The 10,271-nt window shown below is 40.9% G+C and overlaps 1 long non-coding RNA gene across 1 annotated transcript; it reads left to right on the plus strand.

The window, feature by feature from the left end:
• Positions 1–3,720: 3,720 nt before the first annotated feature.
• Positions 3,721–8,474, plus strand: LOC146973573 (uncharacterized). The gene is made up of 5 exons (XR_015037686.1): positions 3,721–3,913; positions 4,095–4,181; positions 7,868–7,958; positions 8,093–8,195; positions 8,338–8,474. It is a non-coding gene; the product is annotated as an uncharacterized LOC146973573 (long non-coding RNA).
• Positions 8,475–10,271: the final 1,797 nt, after the last annotated feature.

Genomic DNA, 10,271 nt, shown 5'->3' on the forward strand with positions numbered 1-10,271 from the left:
TTTCTTTTAAAAATGTTTGAACAATGCATGGCCACAATAGTAATCTGCAGAAGGCATTTTTTACTATGCATCCAGATTTCACCAGGTGAACATTAGGGAAAAACCTGATATGAGGTAGACATTATGGGTCTGCTTTAAATGAATGTTTCAATACTGTGCAGAGATGTGATTATGTCACGGGGGTATCACCCACAATCCCTGACACCTTCAGCGGGGAATAATGAGGTTTGAGTCCTTATCTTAGATTCAGACACCACAGTCTCCGCTGCCGTTTATTTAAACACATTTACAATAAATATTGCTCCAATACATCAGATGCGCGATTTGCTGCAAGATGTTCGTTAGTCATTGTAAACCATTGGATGTATGATGTAAACACAGAAGAACATCTCGCAGCAAATCTTGCGCATGCGCACAAACATCAACAGAGCCACTGGGAGCAGGGGCGGGTCTTGGTGGCAAGAAATCTGAATGGCCACCCTATGTGCCCCCCAAATTGTCATTGATTTGTGTTAATGTCAATCACTGTGTAAAGCTCTTTACCACTGTTATGTTCACTGTACAGAGCTATAAGCACAGACTTCTGACTAAGGCTCTTAATCAGCTCTGTACCAGCAAACATAGTGTTCTGTGTAGGAAATAAAGAAAATGGTGTAAAATTGTTATTGTTCTCAATTTCACCATTTGAGTCAGGCTTTTTCTGCTTATTCTGCATACATTGACTGTTACACAAAACACTGAGATGTTTATTGTACAGAGTTGAGCTCTAACTACTAGATAAGAGTATAAGATATAGACTTTGAGAATTTTTTGTGTTACTTATTCTGCTAAGACTTCTTATTTACAAGATAGGGTTGATTATTGATCAAGCAGATTATTGATGAAGCAATCAATGGCAGCCTTCATTTTTGTTACTTTTGGATGCCCCCCCCCCCAGATTCACTGTTGTCACCCTCTGTGCCCCCCACCAGAAAATACTCTGTACCCGTCCATGACTGAGAGCTACTACAACAACAAGGCTAAAAACAGAGATCAAGTTATTTTTTTCCGAACAACTTTTACATGTCGCAGCTTCAGGGCACTTGGGTCAGTACGGACGAGCAGTATGGAGGTATTTGGATGTTTCATAGTTTTGGACAATTCAAAAGTGAGCACAATCTGCCGCCATTATATGAAAATCCATCCCATGAAACCTGTAGAGTTCGTTCAACCAAGCCCTGACTGCAGTAACCCTGGGATGAGGAGGGCAAAAGGATGAACTCTGTACATAACCTTGTTCTCAACTGATCTATGTTGTAAATTCCTATAGGTAAAGCAACAAAGGGGGTTGCCACAACATCACTTGTGGGACACACATCCGTTGAGTATCGCACCCTGAACTCATCTTATGAATAGGAATGAGATAACCAGAGGCATAGGATGAAGTATCAGAAGGGGCTGCAACCACTGCTGCTCAGTGGGCACAACCCTGAGCTCATGTAGACTGCCGTGTGGTTCTGTGTTGTGTCCCTTCTCTATATGTAACGGATGTGCACTCACTCCACCCATAAAGGACGTGCTAAACAACTTGCCAAGCGGTTGTCAAGCTCTTGGCGAAGCGGTTAGCATCCAGGAGACTAGGGTTTGAACCCCATCTAGGGGAGGCTGTGAGAAACACAACGCAGAGGGCCAGATGCGATATCGGCTACATACAGTACCTCTCTGTAGAGAATAAATCATTGTGCATGATATTTCATTGGTCTTGTTTTTTGACTCTCCACAGGCAGGTATTGACCCCTTGCAGCTACGTCACAATTAGAACGTGAAGCGAGAGGCGACGCCATGACGGACGGCAGAAAGTGCTCAGTGATAATGTACTGTGTATGGTGGGTGCCGTCCTACAATGTGGCTCGATCACTTCACACTACAACCTCACAGCATTATCACTTATTTTAAAAAGAATATCTACTCATCCGTTGCAATATTCTGTTTGTTTTTTTGTTATTCGCCGTAGAATATCTCAGTTTTCTGTGCTTTTTCCACTGCTAAGGAGTTAACGTCAAGTCAGTGCCACACTCCCCATACAGCAGCTGCTGCTGTCTTTGCTGCTGCTAACTACAGTTAACGGACCTGGAAATTAAAACCTGGTCCGACCTGTGGGTGTTGAAGACCTGACCCGACGTCTGTATAATTAGTGATCATTCTCTGATTAAACCCGGCTGACAAATAAAAGAAAACAGGAAGCCGTCTTCGTTGTAATCGCCGCGATCCGACGGCGGCAACTACGTTGTGACGGTGCTATGTTTAATACGAGCGTTAGCTGTTGTTAGCCACAGCATGTAGCTCAGCTAGTTAGCTTCAACTGTGTTTACATCGACTATACACTGTAGATAAACTAACTTACAATGGCATCGATAACGTGTCTGTATATCTTCGCACTGGTCCTGTTGCTCATGTAACCCCGCCGCCAGTGGCCAGCCCCCGGTTCTTAGCTCTAGCCCAGCAAGGAGTTGGTGCTTGAGACCAGTTTTAAGGACCAATAACCGGTTCTTAAGCGGTGGAAAAGCAAAGAACCGGTGCTAGTCAGGCTCTGGCTCCGAACCAGCACTCGAACCAGCTCAGTGGAAAAGGAGGGGAAACCCTACAACCCCGGTATGTCACAAAACTATAATGCGCCCATTCAATTACATTGACGTTCACTGTTCTTTTGCCATCCATCATGGCGTCCGTAGCTACCGCGAGTGGAACGTGACGTCACGTGCAAGGGGTCAATACATTTCCACAACAAATGTAATGGTGCAGTGGTGGAGGAAAATGATGTTCAGATATCTCTCATCTTCCTGTTAAAGTAGAAGAAAGCGATGTCGTTTTGGCTAACTTCTTGTCAGCCGATGGAGTTAGCAGCAGTCCCCGCCCTCGTCATGGATCTATTGGTCCTCGTCCCTACGTCACCACATTCACGCGCATCCCTTGGCTGCACACACAGCCCTTCATGCTGTCCTCTCTCCTCATTGGATAAAGGTTGTAGGATACAAGGAAAGTTTTCTCCTCGGCTTACAACAGAGCAGAGTGACTGACAGACCCGTGTTTTGGACCAAAGACTCTATGTAAGTGATTGCCGTTGGAAGATATAACTATTTAAGACTTATATTAACACAAATATTCCGCTTACTTCTGCTTTAAAGAGCACTACTTTGTCGTTTACATTTCTCTGAGGAAGAAAACAAGAATATGATAGAGAGCAGTGCCAGGTCACAGTGTTCCTTATTCTGCAGAGATTTTGCTCAGGAGGCGACTGATCATGCAAACAATTTCATGAAATTCTATCTATATCAATTCTATCAATATCCTATACTGTATTCAGAGTGACAGTGTTGAGGGGAAAAAACTACGGGTAGTCCTACCGGTAATGTAATTAGGTACTATAATCTGTGTGAAAGCATCGTCTAACCTCTCATCTGACTATAAAATGTTCCTCTGACATTAAATTGCACGCTAAATTTTGGCAGATGGAGACATTTTCTCACACAGTTATTTGCCTTAAGATTATTATTTTGATTATTGATATCTCGACACATTGATATTTCAGGTTCAATCAATATTTGTCCTTCTAATGTCTCTTGAATCAGGATTCACAGGGTTGGGAGTTGTCGGGACGACATGTTCCCATGCCGGTCTGCCGTTCTCTTCACTAGGCTACTGAAAGAGCTCTCTCGGTCACTGAGGATTCTTTTTTTTCTCTTTGAATTTTTGCTTCAACTCTTAATCTTAGTTATGTTTAGTTATAGGCCTATTTCACAGAATGGTCACTGTTGAAGTGTGTCTCATTCAGTTAAACTGAACCAATTATCTGGACATGAAATTCAATGTTTGACCACAGTTTCTTCTGCTGTTTTTTTCACTCATGTGCTTTTATTTACTTTTATCAAATAAAGTGAATAATGTTTCTAAAATCCAGCTTCCTTGTGTTAGTGGAAAGATATGTCTGTTATTGGTGAAAATGTCATGATTCAGCGAGGTATGCCTTCAGACATATAATTAAGAAATTGCTGCTTTCTCCCACCTTAAACAAATATTTGAGTCATATTAATATTGAAACAATAATAATGCTGCAGGGGGGCACATCTTAGATATAAAGCCACCACCAGAGCACCCTGACACACCGTTGTCCTGTTCATTGGGTCACATCACACCTGAGGATGGTGAGTATTTTACACCTCACATTTCAATTGGGAAAGTCTTCCATGGTCTTCAATCAGTGTTGAACTTTTTAAGATAAGAAACATTTTATGTAATTTTAGATATGGATAAACATGCACCATGTTTATTGATGTCATGTGTTTACATCTTAAGGCATCTTTCCAAGTGCTTGTTTGTCTTTTGGGACTGATTGTCCTGTGCCACTCCACCTGCGTCTTTGAGCCGAACGTAGGGAACGAGGAACAGCAGTGTGAGTGGCCATGAACACAAATTGTAGAGATACAACTTTATATACTTTATAAACCAGACCCATGCACACATCTGAATACACTGAGGATGATTCACTGCAGCAGATCTATTACAATATGTTTATCCTCACATGCAGCTTGTGAGGACTTTGATGGAAACCTGCGTGAAGTTCACACTAACTGGAAGACGGACTGCATGGAATGCACTTGTTACCCACATGGCATGGGCTGCTGTTTCAAGTAAGTTTTTTATGCCTTTGATTATGATCAACAGATGAAACACTCTTATGTTTGCACTCCACACAAAATAGACTATGATTTTTCTCTTCTTGTGGAGATATTAATCTTTATTTTTTCTCTTGTGATCTTGATCCGACTGTAGCGTGGAGGAGTGCTTGGGGGCCATTCCTGAGTAAACCCTTAATGAAGTGACCTCCAAAATGCATCGTTGATAAAATCTCTGTTTTATCCACATGTTTATGGTGTGTTCTCGTACAGTAAATTACCAATAAACCAAACTGCATCGACTGTATTGCTTCTGGCCTGCTCTTTGTCTGTTTTACTGTACTCACATTAGGCGTCACTTTTGGGATGTAATTGAATGGATCCACCACTGTGTGACAGCAGAGCTTAGCACTCAGAGGGTCTCCACAACCACAGGGCTTTAACACTCCAATAATAGCCTCACTTCTAGCCGCTGTCTCTGACAGAAACGTTCTGGTTGTTATGATGTTTAGCTCCTTCTCCAACTCTCGTCTCTGTGGATTCACACCTGTTCAGAGGATCATTTTCTCCTTCTTCCTGGCATCACACAGACACTTCACTCAACCAGCGCACTATGTATGGGAATAATGAGGTTTGATGAAATGTAATGATGCAGTGGTGGAATCTGGTCTAAGGAAAATGATGTTCAGCTATCTCTCATCTCCCTGTTAAAGAGCACTACTTTGTCATTTACACTTCTCCGAGGAAGAAAACAATAGAGAGCAGTGCCAGGTCACAGTGTTCCTTATTCTGCAGAGATTTTGCTCTAGAGGCGACTGATCACAAACGACCACATGATGGATGTGCATTAGTGTTATGTCACTGTTCAAATTTGTCCATTAATGGGTCTTTTTTTTTTTTCCCCTGCTGGTGCTCATGGTTCCTCAGCTCTGTGCAGCTGTTTTTACATCTGGTTACTGGTGACATTACACCTGCCTTCCCTCCCTGAACTGTTTCATGCAAATCATTTCATAAAATTCTATCTATATCAATTCTATCAATGTCCTATAGGTTTGTATTCAGAGTGACAGTGTTAAGGGGGGGAAAAAACTACAAAGTACCGCTCTAATTACTGTAATCGGATTACATTTTAGAATATTGATCTGTGCTGATGTGGACACATGTAGCCAACAAAATATGGCTTAAAGAAGAAATTTTGTTCAAAATGAACAAGAGTCAAAGAGTAAACAACAATGTAGCTGTCAATAAAGTCTGAATAGGCCTGTAGGATGTTTTATTATCGTTGCACGTAACCGGCTGGGTTACCAACCCCGCTGTGTGACATTTTATTAAAGCCTAGCTAACATTTTCTGGAAGTTGGTAACGTGATTTAAAGCCTCGGTACGTAGGCTAGTATTGGGGCTAAACCATAACATCCAGCGTTCAGATTCTGCAGCGCTCACTTGCTCACCCCTCCCGTCGGCAAAGTGACGGTGGCCACCGAGGACAAACATGTGTGCAAACTAACCGCTAACTGATAACAATAACTGACCAATTACTTTTGGTTTTTAATCTTTTTTTCTTTTTTTTAACACACATGCAGACTTCCACTCGTGCCTTCAGTCATATTTCACAGCAAAAAGTTACACAGGAGGACTTACAGGATGTGCCAGTTATGCAGAAAAAAGGAGGTTGGTCGCTGTGCTCTCCAGCCCACAGCTGTCAGAGGAGCCTCTGCTGTCCTTCTGTTCAGCCTGGTGTTTGGCTGCACTTTGTATGACAACAGTTCAACATTGTAAGATGTAGCCTAGCTGCTAATGGTAACTAGCACCAGAAAAAACAAAAACAACTACATCATTGATCATCCTCTGGGGGCACAAGCACAGACACTCAATAGTGCGTTTGGGTTTGAGCCAGGTTGTCCGCTTTTGCGTACGGTATTCAAAGATGGCGATGCAACATGACAGCCCCGCGGTGGGTGCACCGGCCACCTATGTATTTGTAAACAACTTATTAAGAGTCAGCTTTCATTTGTATGCGGTTGTGATTAGACTTCGGTAGGCTATTTATGAAAGCAATATTTGATTTTTGCTAATAAAAAGCCAAATAAGCTAGGCTACATACTGTCCCTTTAAATCAACGTTTTGTTTTAGACAACAAGACAGTTAATAACATACATAATTAAATTCGCTGACTTACACAAGCAGCTAAGTAATCGAAAGACATGTATGACAAAGAAATTTACTTATGTCGACTGAAAACACTCTTCATCGCTTAACTTTGTTGAATTGCATCCAGTACTGATGCTGGTGGGTAACTAGCCAAAAGCATTTTGAGAGGGACCCAGTGTCACCACTTGAAATGTCCGTGTTACTGACCCTGCGTTAGGATGTGCTCCGCTCTCCCCTTTGGACAGAACCAGATTACCGGTACTGTAGCTGTTTCCTTCTGTTTCCTGATCTGATAAACTACGCTAAACTGCCTCCTGGCCATATTGATGGACAGATACTGTGTGAAAGCATCGTCTAACCTCTCATCTGACTATAAAATGTTAAACTGCTCCTCTAACATTAAATTGCACGCTCAAGGCTAAATAAACTAGCCTAATTTAATTTTTGAAGAGACCAAGAGATGACATTTTCTCACACAGTTATTTGCCTTAAGATTATTATTTTGATTATTGATATCTCACCGCATCTCATTCAGTTAAACTGAACTAAATATCTAGACATGAAATTCAATGTTTGACAACAGTTTCTTCTGCTGTTTTTCACTAATGTGCTCCTATTTACTTTTATTAAATAAAGTGAATAATGTTTCTAAAATCCAGCTTCCTTGTGTTAGTGGAAATATATGTCTGTTATTGGTGAAAATGTCATGATTCAGCGAGGGATGCCTTCAGACATATAATTAAGATCACATAAGAAATTGCTGCTTTCTCCCACCTTAAACAAATATTTGAGTCACATTAATATTGAAACAATAATAATGCTGCAGGGGGGCACATCTTAGATATAAAGCTACCATCAGAGCACCCTGACACACCGTTGTCCTGTTCATTGGGTCACATCACACTTAAGGATGGTGAGTATTTTACACCTCACATTTCAATTGGGAAAGTCTTCCATGGTCTTGAATCAGTGTTGAATTTTTTAAGATAAGAAAAAATTGTATGTAATTTTAGATATGGATAAACATGCACCATGTTTATTGATGTCATGTGTTTACATCTTAAGGCATCTTTCCAAGTGCTTGCTTGTCTTTTGGGACTGGTTGTCCTGTGCCACTCTCACTGTGTCTTTGAGTCGAACAAAGGGGACGCGGAGGGTGAGTGGCCATGAACACAAACTGTAGAGATACAACTTTACATACTGTAGAACCAGACCCATGCACACATCTGAATACACTGAGGATGATTCACTGCAGCAGATCTATTACAATATGTTTATCCTCACATGCAGCTTGTGTGGACTCTGATGGAATCGAGTATGAATTTCACACTCGTTGGGCGACAGACTGCATGGCCTGCACTTGTTACCCACATGGCTTGGGCTGCTGTTTCAAGTAAGTTTTTCATGCCTTTCATTATGATCAACAGATAAAACACTCTGTTTGCACTCCACACAAAATAGGCTATATGATTTTTCTCTTCTTGTGGAGATATTAATCTTTCTTTTTTTCTCTTGTGACCTTGATCTGAATGTAGGGAGGAAGGCTGCGGAGGGGCCAAGTAAACACTTAATGAAGTGACCTCCAAAATGCATCGTTGATAAAATCTCTGTTTTATCCACATGTTTATGGTGTGTTCTCATACAGTAAATTACCAATAAACCAAACTGCATCAACTGTTTCGTTTCTGGCCTGATCTTTGTTTGTTTTACTGTACTCACATTAGGAGTCACCACAGGGCTTTAACACTCCAATAATAGCCTCACTTCTAGCCGCTGTCTCTGACAGAAACGTTCTGGTTGTTATGATGTTTAGCTCCTTCTCCAACTCTCGTCTCTGTGGATTCACACCTGTTCAGAGGATCATTTGGAGTTTCATATAATGGCGGCAGATTGTGCTCATTTTGAATTGTCCAAAACACACATATATATATCAGTATATATATATATATATATATATATATATTAGTTGTCACCGAATCATGGCTAAAAAATCTGTGCCTGACTCTGTTGTTGATATCACGGGTTATAATGTATTTCGACAAGACAGGTCCTCTAAAGGTGGCGGGGTTGCTATTTTTGTTAAAGAACATCTCCAATCCTCCATTGTCATTAGAAAGTCCATCCCCAAACAGTTTGACCTAGTTATTCTCAACGTTAAACTGACTATGAACTTCACAATAACAGTTGCCGGGTGCTATTGCTCCGTACTCCGCCAAGCTGTGAGACTGCGACTCTCAAAGTACTTGATGACATTGTCAGTGCTCTGGACTCCAAGCATCACTGCGTAGCCATCTTCATCGACCTGGCTAAGGCCTTTGACAACGTAGTACACAAACAGCTTTTGGTTCGTCTGGATAGATAGATGTAATGTATGATGTAAATGTATGATGTAAACACGGAACAACATCTCACATCTCTGTACCTATTGTGCTTGCTTCCATCTTCTCCTTGCATATTGGTCCTTGTGGTCAAACAGCCCAGGAGGAAAAACTGGTTTCCTTTAAATGTGAGAAGATGGGTTAAATGTTCCAGGTCATCTGGGCTCTGTGAAACTTTGTAACTTTGTAATTGGGCGATCATTTAATATTGCTTCTGCTTCACATAAGACACTAAGACAGAGACCAAGACTTCATCAGTTAAGGTTTGTTGGTGCAGACAGAAGTACTTTCCTATTAGTTTGATCATGCTTTCCCAAGCACTACCATGATGGGAAGCGGTAGGCGAGTTAAAGTTTCATTTTATGTTGTCATGCATGAAGGTTTTTTCGACCGTTGTTTAATGCAGCAATTGCTCGTGTTAGCTCCTTTTCAGCTCCTGTGAGGTTTGTGCCGTTATCTGAATGGAAATGAGATACTGGTCTGGTTCTGGATACTGGTCCTCTCTGACATATGAATCTACCCTGCGCTTCTGTTTCATGCAAATAATTTCATAAAATTCTATATAAATTCTGTCAATATCCTATAGGTTAATACTGTATTCAGAGTGACAGTGTTAAGGGGGAAAAACTACAAAGTACCAGTAAACTAATTACTGTAATCAGATTACGTGTTTGAATATTGATCTGTGCTGATGTGGACACATGTAGCCTACAAAATATGTCTTATTTATAGAGGAATTTTTTTCCAAAATGAACAAGGGTCAAAAAGTAAACAACAATGTAGCTGTCAATTATCATTGCACATAACCGGCAGAGTTACCAACCCCGCTGTGTGACATTTTATTAAAGCCTAGCTAATATTGTCTGCGAGTTGGTAACGTGATTTAAATCAATCTTTAAATCTTTAAATCAACGTTTTGTTTTAGACAACAAGACAGTGAATAAGATCATACATAGTTAAATTAGTTGACAAGCAACTAATCGAAAGACAAATATGACAAACACTCTTCATCATTTAACTTTGTTGAATTGCATTCAGTAGGCCTACAGGTATGGAACTAAATCGGGGTTCAAAAGTTTTGTACTTGAAAA

This window comes from Trachurus japonicus, chromosome 15 (genome assembly GCF_045865225.1).
Source record: "Trachurus japonicus isolate A0001 chromosome 15, Traja_1.0".
Taxonomy (NCBI): Eukaryota; Metazoa; Chordata; class Actinopteri; order Carangiformes; family Carangidae; genus Trachurus; species Trachurus japonicus.